Raw genomic sequence first — 24,576 nt, 5'->3', positions numbered from 1 at the left:
ATTTTTGCTGCGTGACAGCTCATCGAGAATTTCATATAAAATGTAGTTATTGCATCTTGCCTTTCTTGATCTCGAGAAGGCACATTAGGTGGTTTGGTATGCTCTTCGTGATCATCAGGTTCCTGAAGCGTACATCAACTATATAAAAATGTTTCCAGCATGAGGTTTTCACTCTGCAGCGGATTGTGAGTTGATATGAAACTTCCTGGCAGATTAAAACTGTGTGACGGACCGAGACTCGAACTCGGGACCATTCCCTTTCTCGGGCAAGTGCTCTACCACCTGAGCTACTCATCACGACTCAGGCCCCGTACTCACAGCCTTAATTCCGCCAGTACCTCGTCTCCTACCTTCCAAACTTCACAGAAGCTCTCCTGCGAACCTGCAGAACTAGCACCACTGGAAGAAAGGATACTGCGGAGACATTGCTTAGCCACAGCCTGGGGGATGTTTCCAGGGTTGCTAGTTTTCCACGTTCGCAGCATAGCTTCTGTGAAGTTCGGAAGGTAGGAGACGAGGTACTGGTGGAGGTAAGGCTGTGAGGACGGGCCATGACTCGTGCTTGGGTTGCTCAGATGGCAAAGCACTTGTCTTCGGAAGGCAACGGTCCCGAGTTCGAGTCTCGGTCTGGCATATAGTTTTAATCTGCCAAGAAGTTTTAGATAAAAATGCTGTACAATACTACCATCAGCCGGGTGCGATGCTCTGCGGAACTGACTGATAGCTTTCCAGTGACAGTCGACGTTCTTCGAGACTCAGCTCTGCCTCCAGTGCTCTTTCTTACAGTAACAGATACCATTACGCGCGACTTACTGACGTGTGAACCGTGGAGAATGCTGTACGCTGATGATGTGTTGCTTGCGGCAGATATCAGGGATGATCTTGAAACTTGATTCCACATATGATATGACCGTCTACAAATATTTAGCATATGTTTAAACATCCACAAGACAGAGTACCTCGAAATGGTTCCATCTCCTGAAACTATACAAATTAAATTAGCTCCTGTTACCAAGGCAAACTCATTCCAATATCTAGGTTCTCGACTACAGAGTGACGACTGAAACGTACACTGGTATTCTTTGTGATAAGGAGACTTCTACGCTCCTAAGCTCAAAGACATTCCGCACAAGTTGAGGCCAGTTGCAGTATCTGATACCGAAGTTTATCTCACACCTACAAGTGTGGAACGTCCACTACAAGTCATGGAAATGTGGAACTGAGGTCATTAGGCACATCAACAATACAACGATCCTATAACTAGCTGGACTGGCTCCTGTCAATGGAAAGATGCAAGAATAGAGACTTCTTTGGTACGGATACATCATACGGGTACCATTTGCTTTAGTAACTAGTTCGGCCTATCATCTCGCTGTCGAAGGACAGAATCGACGTGGAATACCTAAATTACGGAGACTGGACACTATAAACGCAGATGTAAGATCAAGAAGCCTAAATTCACAGGAAGCGTTAGACCGTAAGAAATGTCGTGCAGTGATCCAGACAGCAGACCCCGCTCCAACGTGACGGCGTTAAGAAGAAGAAGATTGGGATTATCGTACTTTCACGCAAGTAGAAGTAAGCGTGTAACAGAAAAGGAACCACATTCGCTCAGTGCTGAGCCGTTTCAAAAACCACACATCAGAGCTAGCGCCCCTTAATACTGCCAGTATCCTACGCGCATTAAACTTCGTACGAAATCATTATCTCACTAAAAGTTTCATATCAACAGACCCCTAAAAAAGCAAAATTTCCTAAAATAGCCACATGGAAAATTTAGCATTGGAAATAATACCAGAATGCGACAGATCGACTTGTTACAAAGTGGTAAATCGAGCAATAGCGATCAATTGCAAGCTTTACTCCATCCAGTTAAAGGCGTCGGCTGCATGTGGAAAAGTATATCGTTTAACATAATCGAACATCGTGTTGAGCAACCAAAATTTCTCGCGCTATGGGAGATAGCAAGGGACATGGTTCGTCCGATCAACAGAATGTACATATGTAAACTTACGAACAACCTACAATATCTGGAAAGGTTATGGGATGCACACGAGGAAATTAGTAATCATCCAAAACAAGGGACTACATACGCCAATTTCTCAAAATTCCAGTGTTACAGCTTATGACAATATTTTTACACAAAAAGAAAAAAAAATGAAAAACCAGCACAGTGGACCAGCTTCCGAGCTCACCCTGAATGGAATGTGACGGCAAATCCGTTATGACTGCCTGTTGCGGTTGATTACAGACCTGTCGAATGGAATGGAGAGAGTAACGAACACGTATCAGATTACTCAGACTGGACTGAAATTCGCGTATTCAGTCACCACAGCGCGATTCTTTGCACGCTAAAATTACAAAAAATGTATGCAACGACATTTCGTCCCGAGTATACATTCTGCATAAAACTGACGCAAAGGGGGTGCTCTGATGTTTGCACGTTTTGGCCATTTCGAGAGGAAATGTGTATTTCGACGATGTCATCGATATAACTGCATGGATCCAGACATTTGTATTACGTACTAGCTCAGTACCCGGAATTGCCGGATGTGTATTTATTTCAATTCTGTTAGTTAGTCTCTTCCTTCACCGTCTCTCTACCCAGCTCTCTGCCGCACACACTGCCCATTTGCTACTCACCCCTCTCTCTCTCCATTTCCCTCTCTGTGTGCCGTACAGTGAAATAATTTTATAGGCACATTCGGCAGCATATGTGGATACTCACTGCCAGATGTGTTGGAGTGGAGTTGGTAAAGAAGTAATAAATTCAGACGTCATGCACTATGCGGCAGTTTTTCACACATCTCAGTGTTTATGACGTCATATCTCCTGTAATGTCTGTAATTTGTGCCGTGCAGTGACACAGTTTTGTACGTATATTCAGTTCTACATGTGAGCACTCTATAAAATGTGTGGTGAATACAGTCAGTGGTAAATAAACAACAAATTAAAACGTCATGTTTGATGCTGCCTTTTACTCGATGAACAGCGAAAATGCTAGAGATAAACTATTTTTACTTTCAAAATTTGGGGGGTGGGGGGTGTAAGCGAGGCTTGAAATTATGCTTAAAGTTTGTTGCAAGTCACTCTCGTTCTGAAATACTTAATAGTGAGCATAGTAGCTATATATTATACATATTATACAAAGTGCACGTTATGAAATGCAATAGCGGTATGGAGGTGTCGGTTGAACTCAGTGAAGATTGTATAAGCATTGTATTTATTAATTTCAATCTATCACGTAGCTCATGTAAAAAACAAAAGCATATACACAAATTTGATAAAGTTTAAAAGTTAAAGACTTAATAGCTTTTTCAAAGAGTAAATATATTTTCCGAACTGGCGTAATATTGTTGAAATCAATACTTGGTACCACACACTTTCTAAAGTAGCCTATGTTCTTCCTTACGTTTCCTTAACAAATTTCATCGAAATAGGTTCATCGGGATATTAATAATAAATTTATATGTCATGCATCAATGGGAAATTTTTCAGACATCTCAGTGTTTTTGACATCATATATCCTGAACTTTGTGCCGAATACATTTAGCATCAAAGAAGTACTAAATTAAAACGTTAAGGCTAATATGAAAACGGAGAGCAAAAATGTAAGCGATAAACTTGTTCATTTCATCATTATGGGTGTGGGAGGTGTTACCGAGAAAAATTTTCGTAAAATTATGAAAATAAGTGAAAAGGTTTTTGGAGACGCTAAGTACTATACCTCTTAAATACTGTGTGAGTAAAATTTGGTGTTCGACGTCGTGATTTACTGATTTACATTTCTTTTCACAACCACCCTTCCCCCTTTCGTAGGTATTTGGTACCTCCCCGCACAGTGATTCTTTCCAGACACTAAGTGATATGTGAACCAAGTTGTATGAAATCGGTTCAGTAATTGCAGAGAGGATGTAGAACACATGTACTTACATTTTTATAATATGTGTGAATACCTTTCTCTTCGTGATCCAATTTCGACTGAATTTAGCCTTAAAGGTGCCCGTAGGTGCGTGGAAGTTAACAGTGAAAACCCTATAAAAATAGTTTTGGAGATTAGGGTGTTGAGACAGCAAACACAAGAAAGTTTTAGAAAAAACTTTAAATGACGATATATATTTTTTTCAGTAATCTGAATTTGATGAACTATAGCCTACAAGCTATGCTCAAGTTATCTGCGAAAACCTCACGAAAATTTGACTTGTTCTTTCGCAGACTGGCGTATTCGAAGACAAACAGGCTAACACGACTTTTTAGCAGGTTCACTGTAGTAGATAAAAAGTACCGGTCCTAGCTGACTTGGCTCACGGCGGCATCGACCCAAGTTACACAGGACCGGTACTTTCTGTCTCCCATAATTCCAAATTCTAAATGAAAATTCACGTATTTTCATTTTAAAAAACGTCAATTTTATATTAAATTAATAATGTGTGAATGTGTGTGATGTCCTTAGGTTAGGTTTAAGTAGTTCTAAGTTCTAGGGGACTGATGACCTCAGATGTTAAGTCCCATAGTGCTCAGAGCCATTTGAACCATTTGTACTCATGCAACATCACGCCCCCCCCCCCCCCCCCCCAAACCCACCACACCATGATACGTGGACCACGATAACAATCATGTTCCATAATGCTGCTGTGTGCACGGAGTATTCCAACCTCTGGCCATACCAGAGTAGGTTGTTCAGAATAACCACTCAGACTCAATCTGCTCCCACCCGAGAAGTGCTCGCGAAGTCTCTTCTCGTTGGTTCAGTCCCTATCCTCTTAGCACCATCGCAAACGGGTTCGCCGAGGTACGGGTGTCAACATGTCATATCGTGTTTGTAGTCTGGGAACAACGCCACATCCATGCAGTCGCTGTAGCGGTGTGGAGCGTAAGACTGAGTTTCTTACTGTCCTGCTAAATGTGGTTGCAATTATAGACGCTGTTTGAAGTGAGCCTCCAGCTGCTGTAGTTCACGGTGGTCGACATCTCCTTCAGATAGAAGGGTTTGTGGTTCAGAACGCTCCCCACGCACGAGAAAGAATGCTGTAAGCAATAGCAAATTCCTGGGCTACACTTGTCACAGTTCTTTTTTCTTCCAGGTTGCCAGTGATTCTTCCTCTTTTACGTCATCCAGATGCAGTCTCCGGCCCATGCAGTAGCGGAGAACAACACCTCAGTGCACCGTGAGAGCTCGCTGACTGATTCACATTCCCTCTACCCGTTCCTTCAACTGCATCGTGTTGATGGGCCAGACCAATCTGGCGATATACTCACGCTAACCTCAAGCAACGTGACGTCTAACTTCCCGTGAACGACTGGCAACATGCTCCCCCACTTCCATTCATTTGCACTCAGTAGTTAATATGATACGTTTATTTATCTTGCCCTCCAGTTTTGCTGAGCAATGTAGAACACCTAAAGTCTACACTGAATTGACAAGAGCCAAGTGACTGCGAGATTCACATATGCAGATGGCGGTAGTAACGCGTCGACAACGTGTAAAGGGATAGTGCACTAGGGGAACCGTCATTTGTACTAGTGTGATTCATGGGAAATGTTGTCCAATTTGGCTATGTGCGAACAACGGGTATTAACAGACTTTGAACATATAATGGTAGTTGTAGCTAGAAGCATGAGACATTCCATTTAGGAAATCGTTAGGGGACTCAGTATTCTGAGATCTAGATGTAACGTCGCGAGTCAATATGCAATAGCATTTTATTGCAGTAAGCTACTTTGCAGTACGGATCGTAGCTTTGGATCAGTTGGCGGTGATAGAAACAGCTGCTTGTATCTTAGCGTGACTCATTCGCACCTGTCGCTAGCCTAGCCATGGGAGGCGGTACCTGTGTCAATTAGAGTGACAGAATGTTCAAGCCCCTAATAATCTAAATAAACTATATTAAATATTATTCAATTTAGTTAAAAGTCAATATGTTGACCTTTGTTATTAAAAAGAAGATTGTGTAAATATTTTCAGCTTTCTAAATGGTTCAAATGGCTCTGAGCACTATGGGACTCAACTGCTGAGGTCATTAGTCCCCTAGAACTTAGAACTAGTTAAACCTAACTAACCTAAGGACATCACAAACAGCCATGCCCGAGGCAGGATTCGAACCTGCGACCGTAGCGGTCTTGCGGTTCCAGACTGCAGCGCCTTTAACCGCACGGCCACTTCGGCCGGCTTTCAGCTTTCTAGCTGGCATACTTTCAGAGTTAGAAAAAATTACCTAAAACGCCCCAAACCGACACTTGCAAGACTAAAGTCAGTTATGATTCATAAAAGTTTGTGTTTTAGTATCGTTTGGAATCATTACTGAAGTTCACAAAATTTTAGGTCAATTTGTTTGAATTTTTATAATTAAAACGTCAACTATTTTTCATTTTCGCAATATAAAATTCAGAAAAGATCAGTATTTATTTAATGTGTTGTTGTGTGAGTAAATGAGAATGAGTGAGCGTGGGTATGCGGGACATACGAAAAAAATCAATATTATCTCATGTTCAACATTACGTAGCTATGTCATGGGAATGTGTTAACCAAGCAAGTTGCAATGAAAAATGTAATTTCCCCACCGTGCTGACGACGTATGTCCGAAGGTACTTGCTTTTGTATAAAGGCAGCCAGAATAGCCACTTGGAGAGTAATAGTTTTCTAAAGTTGCGTCAAGATTAGTTTTCTTTTCGTTTGGATTTTTGAACATTTCATTAATACTTGCATAGTGAAGTGACGTAAATGCATCTTTAAGTGTTGATTGGCGTAAGACAGTTTTTGCGCGAAAAACAACTCGAAGGATTGTTTTGATTGGCTCTTCATTTTGAACAAACAATCAGAGTTAAGCATTTTCCGCGCATTGCAAGTAGCTATAGGCCCTGGAAGGAACGGCAGGGAGTCGCTAGTCAAGTATCGGACGTGCAGCTCATGTTGAACTCTTCCGTCTTTATTATGTGTAAAATGAAGAAATAGTTGGCTTCTCGCTTCCAGATTGTGTGGCCTTAATACTAGTTGCATTTACGGAGAGTTTTGTTAAGTTGGAAAGTTTTTGGATTGTTTTGTTGGAGAGAGAACCGCATGTGAACTTTCGGCTTTGTAAAATTCCGCGTGGCATGTTTCATATTCGTCTATGGAATATTTGGCGAGCAATGTCTTTATTAGACATCCAATGAAAAAGGACCGAATGTGAAACTCGTATGTTGTAGCAGAGTAATGTCGTATCAATTCGGGCTGGACTTAAGTAGATATCCGACTGCCTTGCGTGTGTACTTGGTTGCATGAACTGTGAGCTGAGGACAGTAATGTTATCCATTAATTAAATTCGGGCTGATGGCAAGAGTTTAATTTTGAATCGAAAGATATAAAAGAACACGATGCAGAATTTTGTCATTTTTCTAAAGAGGTGAAGCAACTGCCCTCCACCCTAAAATTGTGTTATAAGATAATACACGATAGCTTGCCGCCAGAGTTTACGCGGACTTTGCAAACATAAGTATTAACGGTGTGTTTCTCCAACGCTGCTTTTAACGCCGTCTGAACAGTATCTACGTATGCAGAGAAGTGGGCTCGTGATCTGATGCCGTACTGAGGTAGGTGGAACTTTTGTAGTGAACAGTACGCCCATGATAAATGATTAAACAAACATTTACACCACATGTCAAACCCGCCCCGCGGCACATAGTGTCAATAGTATGCCGAGAATACCAAATTTCAGGAATTATCTCTCACCAAGAACAACGCAGTAGCCGAAGGCCTTCACTTAACGACCGAGAGCAGCAGTGCATGCGTAGAGTTGTCATGGCTAACAGACAAGCAACAGTGCGCGAAATAACCGCAGATATCAATGTGGGACGTACGACTAACGTACTGGTTAGGACAGTGCGGCGAAACGTGGCGTTAATGGTCGATGGCAGAAGACGACCGATGAGAGAGCCTTTGTTAACAGCACGACAACGCCTGCAGCGGCTCTCCTGGGCTCGCGACCTTATCCACTGAATCCTAGACTAGTGTAAAACCGTAGCCTGGTCAGATGAGTCCCAATTTCAGTTGATAGGAGCTGACGGTAGGGTTCGAGTGTGGCGCAGACCCCACGAAGCCATGGATCCCAGCTGTCAACAGGGCGCTGTGCAAGCTGGTAGTGGCTCCACAATGGAGTTGTGATTACATGGAATGGACCGGATCCTCCGGTCCATGTCAACAGATTGACTGGAAATGGTTATGTTCGGCTACGTGTAGACCATCTGCAGCCTTTTGTGGGCTTCATGTTTCCAAACAACGATGTCATGTCACAAGTGTTAGAGATGAAGAGCAATCTGGACAATTCGAGCGAAAGATTTGACCACCAAGCTCGCCCGACATGAATCCCGTCGAATATTTATGGGACGTAGTCGAGAGGTCAACTACTACACAACATCCTGCACCGACAGCGCTTTCGCAATTATGGATGGCTATGTAGGCAGCTTGGCTCAGTACTTCTGCGGGGGGCTTCCAACTGCTTTTTGAGTCTATGCCACGTCGAGGTGCTGCACTACGCAGGGAAAAAGGAGAGCTCACAGGATATTAGAAGGTATTCCATGACTCTTGCCGCCTCATTGTAGGGGCGTCGACTTCAGCGTAACAACACTTCGACGAGACTTAGCAACAATGGCGTCTCACATGAAGATGACGACCAGGCGGACTGTGGAAATTGTTTTGTAGATCCGACTGCAAGAGTGTCACAAGTTTTTTTCGCCGAGAAAGCTTACGAAGTCACGATCCGGGATATGGTTTTCCTGAAGGATGCGGAAAATGCACTGTAGCCTCAAGAATTTACGAGGTTTTCATTAGAATGAACGCGTAATAATTGAATATGCGGGAAAATTAACTATAGGAAGAGGCAGCATGACAATGTATGTGTCAGGAGACATCGTCGAATAACTTCTGTAATAGCAGCGGAAGCCGTAGTGAGCACAGAGGAATGTATGGAATATATGCTACAAAAAATCTACTATAGCTAGATTACCATTGTCCCTGTATGCAGTCGTTACCCCTGAACATCTGTCATTCCAACCTTATCTTCCTCATTTCTCAGTATTCTTGGCCGATGTACACTTCTTAAATTTCATTTTCCCAGAATTCACTTTATCACAAAATATCTATTTTGTAGACCTGTAAATTCTCTTATATCTGCCAGTATCATTATCGTTATGAATGCCACAATTATTGTCATTATTATTATTACTTCTATTATTGTTATTACTCAAATTATTGTTATTATTATTATTATTGTTAATACAATTAGTGGCTGCAGCTGCAGTAGTACAAGTGGTACTAGTATTAACTTCGTTAGTTCATAGTCAGTATAATTTATTCACACTGCCACTTCAGACACTCAAATCATTTTAATACTAATTGTTATATTAAAGGTGTTATTGTTTAGACATAATAGATACTGTATGTGCCTAAGAGAGGGCCAGACAGTCCCAACGAGATTAGGTTAAACAAATAAATAAAATAAATAATAATTGAGAATGTTTGGTCTAGATGCTGCTCGGAGATGAAGGGACAGTACAGGAGAGAAACGAGAAGTGCAGACGCCGAGCCCCATCCCTACACCGAATAAAGAAACATTAATGTGGACATGTTTGCGTGGATAACTGACACCAGCTCTGGAAGGGCGGGGCTGATTTCCTTTGCCTGAGGTCGTAAGTGATGTGTCAATGACTTTGCTGGTTTTCCGAGTGTGAGTCATTGTGTTTTCAGGTTACACTGTCTTTAGTCTGTCCTATATCTACTTTGAACCACGTCCTGTTGAGCGACATAGCCAAATAAAGCGAAGAGTGGCTCCTCAGGTTTGGAAAGAACGGAATTTCAGTCGAACTGGAAACGCACAGTGGTTTTTCGTATCGAAAATAATTTATTTTCCACCACAGTCACACTAATTACAAGACGAAAAACTGTTTCTGCAGTGGTGGAACTGAAACACGACAAATGTTTTAAAATCTGAGGAGGGCCGAAAACTGTCATTTTATTTTGAAGTTAGTGTGACTGAGCCGGACAATAAACTATATTTATGCTGCTAAGGACAGAGAGGATTTGAACATATCTGCTAAATGCGCCTCATTCAGGCAACTGCATTTGCCGCATCTCAGAAAAATAAAGTAATAGAACGCCACTACCATGTTTAATTTCTCCCTCTCAACCTGTGAAGCACCGTGTATGCTATGTTTCAGATACTTTTGTCTCTCATTCACCAGGAAAGTAATTAACGACACACATCAAGAGTTATGGGGTACGAAACATTTACAGTTATTTAAGTAATCCATAACTGGCATTACAGCTTGTTATCAGTGAGCTTTAGCCAACTGTTTGCGGACGCCTACAAAGAAAAACTTGGCAAAGGGTACGGCAAACATTCACTTTAATTTACAAGATGAAAGCCGCACTCACTTCAAAGAGAACCTTCCCCCAGAAGTTACTTATCTCTGTAACATCTTCATCAAACAAAGGTGCTGTAGGACTGTTCAGACGCAAAGGAAAACATTATCATCAGTTCAGAAAAAGACACAGTTTTCGAAGCAAAGCATGCCATACGTTAGCTAACCTTAAACCGTATTAACACAAATTTGATCTCAAAACATTGCGACGTTACAACAGGTGAGTATGTGCCGTTCGTCATGAGAAGGTTGTTTATCACAAAATTTACCCATTTCGTTTGTAACATGGTTTCAATACGAGAACCTAAACTTTGATAAAGCTGTACAGTACTTTATCATCCTTTGACATAACCGATATTAAGTATATGTAGCACTCATTGGGATTTAACGTGGAATTCAACTAGCCACTTTAATGAGTGCGTTATCTTTAGTGGGTAAAGTATACAGTGACATCTGTCCTTGGAATGACTGTACACTTGCTGCCTTGACATTTCATTCTACTGAACATACCTAGCGATCCAACCAGCACATATCTCGTACGTTCGTAGCCGAAGGCACTTCTTGCGAAAGATAGACATTAACACATCGTCAGAATGAGTGAATACACATCTCTTTTCAGTAAACCACAGTTTGCCAGTATTGAAGAACTGTATAAATAAGGTAACAAAACCGCAAACGAAACACATCTACTCTCCTCCAGCTCTCCTCCCTACTTCCAGGTAGTTTCGCCACCGTTCTTTCAACATCGCATGATAATTTTTTACATTACAGGTTCCTCATCCCACATAGCCCTTCCTGTTTCCAACGAATAACTCTGTCCCGTACTCTTCCCACGACCTATAAACAATCATAAGCACACACGCACACACACACACACACACACACACACACACACAGTCGTTAGAAGTTCAGTACATCCATAACGTGCACCTCAGAGTGCTAGTACGGATGTAGATGCAAACGTTTAGAACACGCGTGCCATCCTCAAATAAACATGCAAGGAAACAACCGAACAACTCATACCTACGATGACAAACGAGCTGAAGGCATAAAATTGATGTTTACGTTGTGAAATAAAATCAAAATGTGTTTGTAATAGTCAAAAGAACAATAGTGATCATAATAGCACTCTTAACGCGCTAATACGACACTAAACAGGACGATATCACTGGGGAACTGTTATTAATATGCTAAATACACGAAGTGATGCAGTGATTTTCAATAAGAAATTTAGAAATAAAAGCAAACCTTTCGTTTTTTTTACAGATAACACGACGTATAAAGCATATTACACATGACATCACGTCCCTAAAAAATTGATTCCGTTACATGAAAAGAATACAACAGTGTGAATATCTTCAAAATAAAATAGTATTACAGACGTAACGTATAACATAGTGGAGGTAATAGACTCAGCTGAGTAACATGTGAGAAAATTTTTACCTTTGTTTATGTACTAACGTAAATTAAATAGAAATAACTTCCAGTCCGATTTATTTTACCTTTCAGATAGAGACAATTTACGATGGTGGTTTTAACGCTTCATCTGTTCTACGTGGCCGTTCCTCACTTGAATTCAGCGCTCAGAACGTTAATGTACAATTGTTAGCAAAGGTCTTCTTTGGATAACCCGCGCGTCGGGTTGGCCCGTGTATCGGATGTGTCGTCGAAGCGTTGGCCCTTCATGCGCATTTCTGCACTGTATCGTTTTGTGACAGGTTAGCATCGATAACACCAAGTACCATCATCCATTAAGATTTTTTCCAGAAAATAATTATCTGAGGTTCGCATTTCAGTTAAGTTCAGGCATCCATCCACAGTACACAGTTATTTTCGTTCTGGGTGCAAGATAGGCGGGACAAAGTTTGCACTTGTATCTTCTTCGAAATATTCCGGAGGGTGTATTGAAAAGTTAATTTAGAGATGTTGCTCCACTGCTGTTTGTGACACAACAATACACTGCTGAACACTGCATGCCCACAACTGACTGGCCGAATACACATTTGTTGTTCACTGTTGTCAGCTCAAACTGCCACCGCAGTTATTGCTCTGACGTCCTTATACACCAGGAATAAAATCAGTCTCTGAGCTTTTTGGATGGATGGTGTATTAACATTAGCAAATTTTTTCGGGCGGAATAATCAAAACGACACCGAATATAATAGAAAAGCTATTGAAAAACGTGTGGGCGAAAGAAAAATAAACAAAGCATGTCTTGCATAAAGAAAGAATTTTGTTCATATAAATTAATCCTTCAGAAAACGAATGACTTTTCTGGGTAGCTTGCCATGTGTGACTATGAAAAACATGTCAGTAAGATGCAGACGCCAGATGGGAGTAGCCTTAAACACGTGAAAGGTTGCTAACAATTATAGACTTAAGAAATTACGAAATGCGGTGATAATTTAACGTTTTCAAAATAATTGATAGAAATAAAGAAAATAAAGAACTATGACCATCCCTACTTGGTTCAAATGGCTCTAAGCACTTTGGGACTTAACTTCTGAGGTCATCAGTCCCCTAGACTTAGAACTACTTAAACATAACTAAGTTAAGTACAGCCGGCCGGTGTGGCCGAGCGGTTCTAGGCGTTTCAGTCTGGAACCGCGCGACCGCTACGGTCGCAGGTTCGAATCCTGCCTCGGGCATGGATGTGTGTGATGCCCTTAGGTTAGTTAGGTTTAAGTAGTTCTAAGTTCTAGGGGACTGATGACCTCAGAAGTTAAGTCCGATAGTGGTCAGAGCCATTTGAATTCATTTTTTGAACCAGAATGGCTTTCCATGAAAGGCAACAACTCAGGGTGTAGAATATCATCGTCATACCGCTGAGCTGTAAGGGTGCCGCGAATGACAACCACACGGGTCCTACAACGAATTGAAATGACACCCCAGACCATTTGTCAGGGTTTACTCGCGGGAGACAACAGGTTGGAGGCTGGCTCTGAGCACTATGGGACTTAACATCTGTGGTCATCAGTCCCCTAGAACTTAGAACTACTTAAACCTAACCAACCTAAGGACATCACACACATCCATGCCCGAGGCAGGATTCGAACCTGCGACCGTAGCAGTCGCGCGGTTCCGGACTGCGCGCCTAGAACAACAGGTTGGAATCCCACCGCTGTTCGGAGCATCTCTGGACACGTCTTGGCCTGAAATCTCACTGACTGGAGTTCAGTTGTCTTCAGTAATCAGTCCCTAGTGCCCCAGTGACCAGTGAAGACATGTCTCGAGGCACCCGTTCAGCGACGGGATATCAACCTGTCTGTCGCCGGCCATACGGCCCGACAAACGCGAGCGATGGTCCGAGTTGCCTTTTCCTTTCGTAGAAGGTCTCCTTTGATTAAGATTCGCAGCACCTTTACAGCACCGTGATACGTGGACAATATCCTTCACCCAGTTTAGTCGCCCTTCACGCAAGCTATCCTGGGCTTACATTCCAACAAGATAATACCCGCCCGCACACGTTGAGAGTTTTACTGCTTGACTTTGCAATACCCTGCTTTAATCAGCAAGGTGGCCAGGTCTCCTCCCAAATTAAAAACGTCTGCAGAATTATGTGCAGTGTCTGTAACTATCTTGGGATATTGACTATCTAACGCACCAGTTGTAGAGAATGTGGCACGATACCCCTCTGCAGGAGGTCTAACAACTCTATCATTCAATGCTCAGCCGAATAACTGCGCACATCAGGGCCAGAGGTGTCCAATGCGTTGCTGATTTGCTCATTTTGTAAAGCCTTTTCTCTTGAACAGATCACCCAATTTTTCTTAAACTGTAATCATTTGTTTGTCTGTGCATTTACATCATATTTACCGATTTCCCTCCCATTCGGATAATAGCATCGTGGTGCGTCGTTTTTCATTGCTTTAGAATGTATTAGCTTCTCTGTTTCGTTTCCTTGGGTCATACACGATGTTACTATCGCTTACATTCCCCGTCTCTTGTGACGTACTACCATTAGTAAGAATTTCTTCGAATGACTCTCATATTTGAGGTGATATTTCGAATCCTTCTACCTCGTTTGTTAGCAATCGCTTTGTGGATCTAGCCTTACGTAATCTACCTTCGCACTGCGCCTGTTATTTGTAAGGTTACATGTGTAGGCAGAGTGGGTTGAGTTTCAAACAAACTAGTATTTTCCTAAAATTGTGCATATTATTTGGGAGAACCTTCTTTTGTTAAAGAACCATCACAGCTATAGACGTTAGAAAGTTCTCTAGGATTTTTCCAACAGACGAACGTTAGGGATACTGATGCGTAATTCTGTACATGAGTAAATCGGAGTGACGTGCACTATTTTCAAATAACGAGGAGCTGTTCGCCACTCGAATATCTCTCGAAACGGAGCGAGAAACGAAGCGACGCAACAGGAAGACAGTCACTTGGAAATGACGTATCTCTGCGACACAGCTGCTCTTCAGTGTCTTTTAACTTAATTTCACTGGAAAATCTGATTAGGATAGTCGAAAGGTCGACTGTAGATTAACTGGACATATACAACGGTGTTATTTAACTTGCAGCAGTACCTCATAAGACGTCAGCCCCACATAGATTCTTCTTTGGTACAACTTATCTTCCAAGATCGTCTCCAAGGACCTTTCTTCTGCTTTTCAATCTCTGCTCCAAGGAATTTTGAGGTACAGCTTATTATACACCCTCGTTTTTCTCAGGCAATTACCAGATTAGCTGGTAGTGGAGTGGAGTAATTCGCTAATTGTTAATGGATAGGAAGGAGTAACCATTTTGGGCATTTACTCGCAGACAAGAGAGATATACCCAATAACTTGGTCAGAACCAGGGCACTGGAACTAGTTTGAATTTACTTTACTAAATGCTAGTTGGTGCTATATGGGAGGTGACTTCCAGGTCTGGCATTCGCCTGATGTCAAAGTGAAGCCTCACAAAAACCATGATCGGAACCGGCGAGCTCTACCTGTTTAGACACGGCCTGACAGAAGAGGTAGGGACCCGAAGACATGATGGGATGTCAGTATACACCGACGAAAGAAAAAATCGCAATACCAAAATATATTAATTGAGAGTATTGAAATCTTGGGAATACATTTGTCTAGGTAATATATTTAAATGACTACACTGCAGGATCACAGGTTAATGTAACCGCCAAATAAGCAATTGAAAATCTGAAAAGCCGGTAGATTAATAATCGGTGTGACCGTCAGGATGATGTAGTCACGCAGACGTGCATGCACTTGTTGTACAGGTGCCGGATGTCATTTCGTGGAATGCAGTTCCATGACTGTTGCTCTTCGTCGATCAATACAAAGTCGGATAATGCTGATTGCGAATGACGCTGCAGTTGTCGTCCGATGGTGTCCCATATGTGCTCGACTGGTGACACATTGAGCAGACCAAGGAAACACGTCGACACTCTGTAGAGCACGTTGGGTTACATCAGCGGAAATGTGCGCGAGCGTTATCCTGTTGGAAAACAATCCTGGAATGCTGTTCACTAATGGTAGCAAAACAGGTCGAATTACCTCAATGACGTACAAAATTGTAGCCAGGAAGCGTGGGACAACCACTGAAGTGTTCCTGCTCTTACATGAAATCGCACCTCAGACAAAACTCCAGGTATAAGTCCGGTGTATCTAGTACGCAGACAGGTTGGTAGCAGACCCTCAATGACCTCATTCTAAACAACACAATTCCATCACTGGCACCGAGGCAGAACCGGCCTTTACCAGAAAACGCGACAGACCTCCATCATGCCCTCCAATGAGCTCTCGCATGACACCAATTAAGTCGCAAACGGCCGTTGTGTGGGGTCAGTGGAATGTACGATACAAAGTGTCTGGCTCGGAGCTGTCTTTGGATTAACCGATTTGCAGCAGTTCACGGTGTAACACGACAACTGCTGCTGTAACTGATGTTGCAGACGCAGTACGATGTGCGGGAATATACGTCGAACACGATGGTGTTACCTCTCAGTACTGCCACGTGGCCGTCTAAAGCCCCATCTTCTAGGAACCGTGCATTTTTGTGACCACCGCTGCCATCAGTCCTGAGCAATCGCTACTTTCCTGCCAAATTTTTCCGCAGTATCGCGTAAGGTAGGTCGAACTTCTCGTGGGCCTGTAACACGACATCGTTTTAGCTCAGTGAGGTGCTGATAATGGCATCTTTGCCGCCTTAAAAGCATTCTTGGCCAACATCTACTAGCGCCACTCTTAAGCGACTAGCGCGAAATTTGAATAGATATAATCTTTCAGATGCAGAAATATGCCTACCAACTTACGTTTATGTCGAAGAACTCGTTTTTAGTGACAGATTTTTTTCCGTCGTGAAACATCTGGCAGGTACACACCATCGGCGGATATATACATGATCAGAGTTGCTTTATTTCGTGGCATGTAGAGCGGCTACCAGAACGCGTTAGTGTTGTTCGTGTTTAGTATTCTTACCAGGCCTCGTAGGAAAGACAAACATCAAAAGAAGTTCTGCACCACCCTGGTTCTGAGCACTCCTGAAGATAGGCGTCGACTATTGATATTGCATCACAGACACAATCCCTTTCACTGTTCAGAGATGTCACTAAACCCGCCCAAAGATGCAATCAACGTGAGCAGAGCCGAATACACGGACGGAGACCGACAGCCGGTCAGTTGCAGTCACTCTATCAGGTAGGAGGTACAGGGCTCGTGTTTTCTGTAATTCAACCATGCCTAGACGGTCAATACCGCAGTTCGATTTCGTCCGAATTATTACTTTGTACCAGGAAGGGCTCTCAACAAGGGAAGTCTCCAAGCGTCTCGGAGTGAACCAAACCGATGTTGTTCGGACATGGAGGATATATAGGGAGACAGGAACTGTCGATGACATGCCTCACTCAGGCCGCCCAAGAGCTACTACTGCAGTGGATGACCACTACGGATTATGGCTCGGAGGAAACCTGACAGAAAAGCCACTATGTTGAATAATGTTTTTCATGCAGCCACAGGACGTCATAATACGACTCAAACTGTGCGCAGTAGGCTGTATGATGCGCAACTTCACTGCCGACGTCGATGGCTAGTTCATCTTGGCAGACACGACACCATGTAGCTTGGTACAGATGGGCCCAACAACACGCCGAATAGACCACTCAGGATTGGCATCACGCTCTTTTCACCGAAGACTCTCGCACATGCCTTCAACCAGGCAATCGTCGGAGACGTGTTTGGAGGCAACCCGGTCAGGCTGAATGCCTTATATACAGTGTCCGGCGAGTGCAGCAACGTGGAGGTTCCGTGCTGTTTTGGGGTGGCATTATGTGGGGCGACGTACGCCGCTGGTGGTCATGGAGGGCGCCGTAATGGCTGTACGATACGTAAATAGCATCCTCCGACTGGTAGTGCAACGATATCGGCAGCATAATGGCGAGGCATTCGTCTTCATGGACGACAATTCGTACGCTCATCGGGCACATCTTGTGATGACTTCCTTCAGAATAACGACATCGCTCGACTAGAGTGGCCAGCATGTTCTCCAGACATGAACGCTATTGAACATGCCTGGGATAGATTGAAAAGGGCTGTTTATGGACGACGTGGTCCACCAAACACTCCGAGGGATCTACGCCGAATTGCCGTTTAGGATTGGGACAATCTGGACCAATAGTGCCTTAATGATATGTGGATAGTATGTCTCGATGGATAATGGCATGCAAGAGGATGCACTACTGGGTATTAGAGGTACCGGTGTGTACAGCAGTCCGGACCACCACACCGGAAGGTGGTACAACATGCAAAGTGCGATTTTCATGAACAACAAAAAGGACGGAAATGATGGTTATGTTGATCACTATTTCAATTTTCTGTACAGGTTCCGGAAATCTCCAATCTGAGGTGATGCAAAACATTTTTTGACGTGTGTATGAGGGCGCCTCGTCAGATCTTGCATGCTCGAATGGGCCAGATTTATCAACACCTCACTGAGTTGCAAAGGAAGCTACATTGTGGATCTCCAGCTGCTCGGCTGGTGGAATCGTGCGATATTCAGATTTGTGGGGTATTCAAAAGTGACAGAGGCCCAGCAGACAGCATGATACCACCCGCCCCCCTCCCAATCACAACCAATGTTGCGTCCGAACACTGCCTGACACCCTCCCTCTACTGACGCGTGCTGTCAATCCGTGGTGTTCGACACGTAGTTTCACTGACCGTATAGATCCTCGTCAAGGATTCAATAGACCACGTCTGACCTACACAGGGGGAGGACTGCCGTGTCGTGCACCAAATCAGTCGTACTGCTTCACATCTGCACCTCCAATCCGAGAGCTAGTAACGGAGTCCACGGAACATGGTGTTTCCTCCATCACCTTTGGGTAGCGGTAGCAACCGGACTAGGGAATTACCGTCTCAAGTGTAGGCTGACGTCAACCCAACAACACTGAACTGCTGCGTTTGGGGTGGTGCCGCAACCAGGAAGGATGAAACGCTGATAAATGGCTCGCATTGTGTTCAGCTATGACCTGCTGTCTGTACTACCACAGATGGCCATCATCGGCAAGTATGGCGGCGGCCTAGGGAGATGTCTCACTCTTCCAAGGTTTTGGAGAGGAATAGCGGTGTCAGTCATGGCGTCATGATGTGGAAACCCATAGGGTGTGACTTTATACCAGGCTAGTAGTGACTGAGGAAACGCTTACGGTACAAAGGCACATCTATGACATCCTGTGTACTAACGTGTCACCTCGCGCGCAATAATATCGTGGTGTCATTTTTCAACAAGGCAATGCTCTTGCACACGTGGATCCTGCCTCTACGAACTGTCCGCGTGATGTGGAGGTATTCCCACGGCCATGAAGGTCCCTCTAACTGTCACTGCTAGAACATGTGTGAGCCTAGGTCTGACATCAGCTCTGTCCCAGTGCCAGCATCACGGACATCACGAACCATTGAGAGCATTGACGCTGTCTCAAGAGATGTTACAAAGGCTTTTTGACACCCTTCCCAACAGTATAAGTGGATGTATGAAGGCTCTTGATGCTGTGATCACTGAACTAATATCAGATACCACCTCAATCGGAGAAGTTTCATTTGGTTTCCATGTCCCCTTCTGGATTATGGACGCTCCACATTGTTGTGAGTCGGTGTAATTTATTTCTGGGACAGTACTGTCGATGGTATCATTAAGACGTTGGTTTTTTGTTGCTAGGTGGGGTCGCATCACAGACATGAAGGTCAACTTTGTTTTTTTTTTAAATGGAGTGCTATAGTTTGGTACTTATTTTCTGATAGCGGCTATCGAGACGAATCCACTGATGTGTAACAGTAAGTTCTCTGAAGGTCAACGAAGGTCACAAAGGTGGCACGAAAGTCCATTTACAGAAGGTGTTCGAAGTGATGACCATTGGTATAAATGCAGTGCTGCAATCTTCTTGTGATGGATTAAGTGGTATGCCTTATCACATCGGCACTTATCGAAGCACATACTCTGACAATTCTCTCTCGTATATCGTGTAAATTGTAAATATTCTACGAATACTGGGTATCCATCTAACGTGCCATTGACATGTAAACACCATTCAACGGCTTCGCAATACAACACTAATAGAAACGGTAAGATTAGTATCGTTGAATCAAGCGAATGTGAATGATGTATTCCTTCGAAGAACAAGTCGATATGCTGTGATTTCGTAGACTTTCCCGGCGTAATAACTTCTGATATTCTTCACGGGTTTAAGCCGGATCATGTCGTCGTTCTGACACAATATTTCGGCGGACCAGCTGGCCGCCTTCTTCAGGTGAGTCAATGCTCGTGCACTGCCTCGCCGTAACTGAATTCCAGCCACAACGACGGAAACCTTTATACACCACGGACAGAGCACCGCGCGTGTGTGAGATGAGGGGCAGCGGCAAGTAGACACGCAGTGCGGCGGTGGGAGAAGACGGCAGAAACGATAAATCGCAACAGCACTAGCTGGAAGAATCCAATCATCGAAAAGAAGACCGTTGTTGTTTAATGTCGGACAAAATCGGATTCCATGTCTTACTTAGAGGAAAACCTTTATCCCTGTTAATAATATTACTGCATAATCTAATTTCAATGGATTCTTTAAGAACACATTCCCAATAGCGAGAAGCAGGAGAGATCAATTGTGTCTTGTCATAGATCATCCTGTGTCCCTTGTTAAGGCAATGTTCCGCCACTGCCGACTTCTCAGGCTGGAACAATCGAGTGCGCCGATGATGTTCCACGCACCGGTCCTGAGTAGTTCGAATAGTTTGACCAATATAATTATTTCCACAGTGGCACGGAATTTCATAAACCTCAGGCCTCATCAAGCCCAAATTATCTTTAACTGAGCCCAGAAGGGCTCTAGTCTTGGCCACCGACGTAAAAACACTTTTAATATCATATTTTCTTAAAATTCTTGAAATTTTGGACGATATACTTCCCGCAAACGGTAAATAAGCAACAGCTTCAGAAGTATCCACTATTGGCTCGCGTGACGGACCAAACTGAAGAGCACGGTATATTTTTGTTACGTATATCCATTCTGTTTAAAAACAGTCTCCAAATGCTCAAGTTCTTCTTTCAAATGTTCCTCGTCAGAAATGACAGAAGCTCGTTTCACCAAAGTCCGCAAAACTCCACTACATTGGTGTGGTGGATGACAGCTGGTCGCATGAAGATAGCGGTCAGTATGAGTAGGTTTCCGATACACACTATGTCCAAAAGTCCCATCATCCGTTGTTTGAACTAAAACATCAAGAAATGGAAGTTTACCATCACTTTCAATTTCCATAGTAAATTTAATATTCGGATGTAGACAATTAAAATGATCTAAGAAGCGATTTAAAGCATCAATTCCATGTGAACAAACCATAAAAATGGTGCAACGACATAGCGGGCTCTTTGAGATCCGTCCCATTAAAAATGTCGCCGCTGTTTTCAGACAAGTAATGCAGAAGTTTGTTAGAGAGATAGACTGTATTCCATTTGGCAATATATGGGAGAGTACTTCTATGTTGAGAGTACCTTTACTTCCTGCATTTATCTGATGACAGGGTAAAACCTTCTGAAATCCTTGGTTGGAACAGAGGGATTGGATCTATTTTATTTCTGGGACGAAGTCACGTGCTTCTGCAGAGAACAATCACAGTTAATCGAATATGTATGGACGTATAAGCTGAATGTGTATATCCGACGTAGCTGATCTAAGAAGGCAGGAGATCAATTCATTTCAGCTTTGCAGAAAAACTATCACAGCATTCGTGTAGTAACTGAAGTACAGAACAAGTCTATTACCCATGACAGGGCACTCAAATGTAGTACGAATATAGCAATTTTGGTCTCATCGGTTGTGGATTCAACGATTCGATGTTGAAAGTAAGGCCTTAGGATCCATTTTGCGTCTGGTGGAACCACAATACGATCAAGGAAAAATACTGCAACATCATGAAATAATAATGTAGAGTAATGAAATTTCGGGAATACATTTGTCTAGGCAACATAGGCTGATGAGTCGAAACATTGTGACCACCTGCTTAATAGCTTGTTTGTCCGTCTCTATAAAGAAATAAATAAATCATTCCGCGTATCAGGAATCCGACAGTTTGTTAGTAGGCTTGTGGTGGTATGTGGTATTAGGTATCTACGCACGGGTCATGTAATCCGCGTAAATAATGGGCTGTTGATTTGCGAACGCTCTGATGGCGCCAGACAGCGGCCCATATGGGTTCCATAGGATTTACGTAAGGCGAATATGGTCGCCGAAACATCAACGTGAGTTCACCATAATGCTTCTCAAAACCACTGTAGCCCGGTTCCGGCTACGAGACATGGACAGTTGTACTGTTGAAAGATGACAGCGCCGTTCGCGAAGACATCAAGCGTGAAGGAATGCAGGTGGTTCGAAGCTATCAGCGTGTCTTCGATTAGTACCACACGTCCAATGCGAGCGCAGGAGAATGTACCCCAAAGCATTATTCTGCTGCCACCAGCTTGCGTCGGCGGCGCATTGGACGTTTCGAGCCGCCGTTCACCTAGATGACGGCGTTCGTGAAAACTACCATCGACCTAATGTAGTAAAAATGTGATTCACCCGAAGAACCGACACGTTTACACTGATCGACGGTCGAATCCCACTGTCCCAATGCCCACTGCAATCGTAACTGACAATTCATTGGGTCAGCATATGAACACGTAAGGGTGGTCTGCTGCAGAGCTAAATATTCAACAATGTACATGGAACGGTGTGCTCCGAAATACTTGTGCGTGCACCAGCATTGTGCTCCTTCGCAGAGAGGTTACAGGTCACCATCTATCCTATTTTAGAAAGCAGGCAAGCCTTCGAACTGCACGTTCTGTGAAGAGTCGTGGGAGTCCAACTATTAAACTCCTAGTGACAGTTTCAGGGTCCTCCTACCTCTTCACGTAGATTCTCACGACAATGGCACATGAACATTCCACGAGCTTCGTCATTTCCGAGGTATTCGTTGACAGTCTCTGCCCTGTGCCCTCTGTCAAAGTTGCCTATCTCAATGGATTTTCCATCTTCGCTAGGATGATCTCCCGCCCGTGTCTGCTCAGCTTACATACTGTTGTTACCGCGACGTCAATAGGCGGCAACCAACGTCGCAGTGGGCAGCGGTCGAAACGTTTCAGCTTATCAGTGTACTTCAGTGATTTACACTGTAACATCGCAGTCTAATATAAGCGCGGTTAATTAATGTCAAATTAAAATGTCAAATGCAGGTAATTCATAAGAGCCAGACTGTTGACAGTAAGCATCCAAATGGGCATGTATTGCGTTGTAGAGATACCAGGTGCCAGTTTGTGGGGTGGATGATGATGATGATGTTTGGTTTGTGGGGAGCTCAACTGTGCAGTTATCAGTGCCCGTACAAATTCCCAACCTATGCTCAGTCCAATCTCACCACTTTCATGAATGATGATGAAATGATGAGGACAACACCCAGTCATTTGGAGGCAGGTGAAAATCCCCTACCCAGCCGTCAATCGAACCGGGGACCCTGTGCTCGGGAAGCGGGAATGCGACCGCGAGATCACGAGCTGCGGACTTTGTGGGGTGGAGTTCCATGCTTGTTGCACTTGGTCGGTGAATGCGGGGACGGTTAATGCCGTCTGTGGATTACACTGGAGCAGTCGCCCGCTGATATCCTACACGTACTCGATTGATGACAGATCTGGTGATCGAGCAGGCCAAGGCAACATGTCGACACTGTAGAGCAGACTGAGTGCCAACAGCGGTATGTGGGCGAGCGTTATCCTGTTGGAAGACACCTCCTACAATGCTGTTCATTAATGACAGCACGACAGGTGGGAACACCAGACTAACGTACGGATTCGCAGTCAACGTGCGTAGGATAACCATTACAGTGTTTCTCTTGTCATACGAAATCACACACCAGACCATAGCTCCAGGCATAGGTTCGGGGTATCTGGCACGCAAACAGTTTGGTTGCAGGCCCTCAATTGGCCTTCTTCTAACCAACACATGGCCATCACTGGCATCGAGGCAGAACCGGGTTTTTTCAGAAAACATAAGAGATCTGCACCCTGTTCTCCAGTGAGCTCTCTTTTGACACCACCGAAGTCGCAAATGACAGTGGTCTGGGGTCAGTGGAATGCACGTTGCAGGGCCTCTGGGTTGGAGCTGCCTTGAAGTAAGCGATTTGTTAAAGTTTGTGTGTCACGGTGGTGCTAACTGCTGCTGAAATTACTGTTGCAGATGCAGTACGATGCTGAAGAGCCACATGACGAACATCGAGGTCTTATCTTTCGGCAGTGCTACGTGTCCGTCCGGAGCCCGTTGTTCTCGCGGCCGTACATTCTCGTCACCACCGCTGCCAACAATTATGTACGTTCCTGCCAAGTACCGTATTTCTGCAATATCACAGAAAGAACACCCACCTTCCCTTAGGTGTTTTACACGCCCTTGTTCAGTCTCAGTGAGGCGCTGATAGTGGCGTATTTGTCGCTTCAATTCATTCCTGAGTAACATCAACTCACTGCGTCCAATCTCAAAGGTAACTAAGGCGCGTGTTCAGAGCATACCTGATTTACATGCTCATAGTGCTGCTATTACAATCACTCTTATGCGACTGTCGCGAAATCTGAATATATAACATCTGTCAGATGTTGAAACACATCTACCACGTTTAGTTTATGTCGCAAAACCCCTTCTCGTTGTCGCGATTTCTTTCCGTA

The 24,576-nt window shown here is 43.8% G+C and overlaps 1 protein-coding gene across 4 annotated transcripts in view; it reads right to left on the bottom strand.

Moving 5' to 3' along the window:
- Positions 1-24,576, bottom strand: part of LOC124615449 (hemicentin-1-like) — a 1,163,225-nt gene that overhangs the window by 460,302 nt on the left and 678,347 nt on the right. The window lies entirely within an intron of this gene.

This window comes from Schistocerca americana, chromosome 5, assembly GCF_021461395.2.
Source record: "Schistocerca americana isolate TAMUIC-IGC-003095 chromosome 5, iqSchAmer2.1, whole genome shotgun sequence".
Taxonomy (NCBI): Eukaryota; Metazoa; Arthropoda; class Insecta; order Orthoptera; family Acrididae; genus Schistocerca; species Schistocerca americana.
The sequence above is the reverse complement of the archived record's forward strand: the minus strand, read 5'-3'. Positions and strand labels throughout refer to the sequence as shown.